Genomic DNA, 364 nt, shown 5'->3' with positions numbered 1-364 from the left:
TGACGGACGCCGGCGGCCGGCCTCAGACGCCTCTCGCGAGACCGTGGGCCCGCAGCCAATGGGGCGCCCCCGCGAGGGGGCGGGACGCGCGGCTGCGGAAGTTAGACGCAACTTCCGCTCCTGCGCACTACCCCGCCGCGGCTCCCCGGCTCTACGGATTGGCGCCAGAGTCAAAAGGTAGCGGTCGCATCGGAGGACGATGGCTGCCGCGGACGCGTCCAGGTGCGGGGTTCAGGCGCCGGGACGGCCACCTGTAGACTGAGCCCGGAGCTAAGGTCCCAGCGCCTGTCCCGTCGTGTGTGTGGGGCCGGGAGGCCGGGGCGGTGGGCAGGCCGGAGGGCCCGAGCGCAGGAGGGGCGCTGCG

At 74.5% G+C, this 364-nt stretch overlaps 1 protein-coding gene across 3 annotated transcripts in view; it reads left to right on the top strand.

Annotated features, from left to right (window-relative positions):
* The first annotated feature begins 163 nt into the window (after window positions 1-163).
* The window catches only part of Dido1 (death inducer-obliterator 1), a 54,285-nt gene continuing 54,084 nt past the window's right edge, over window positions 164-364 (top strand). For 2 of the 3 annotated variants that reach the window (XM_013030374.1, XM_013030371.1), the window contains exon 1: window positions 179-275. The gene's annotated coding sequence lies outside the window, so the exon portion shown is untranslated. Of the gene's footprint in view, window positions 276-364 lie in introns of all 3 variants that reach the window. The other variant, XM_013030373.1, reaches the window with a different exon arrangement.

The sequence above is a fragment of the Dipodomys ordii genome, unplaced genomic scaffold (assembly GCF_000151885.1).
Source record: "Dipodomys ordii isolate 6190 unplaced genomic scaffold, Dord_2.0 Scaffold129, whole genome shotgun sequence".
Taxonomy (NCBI): Eukaryota; Metazoa; Chordata; class Mammalia; order Rodentia; family Heteromyidae; genus Dipodomys; species Dipodomys ordii.
Note: the sequence above shows the minus strand (reverse complement) of the source record. Positions and strands in the feature narration are given on the sequence as shown.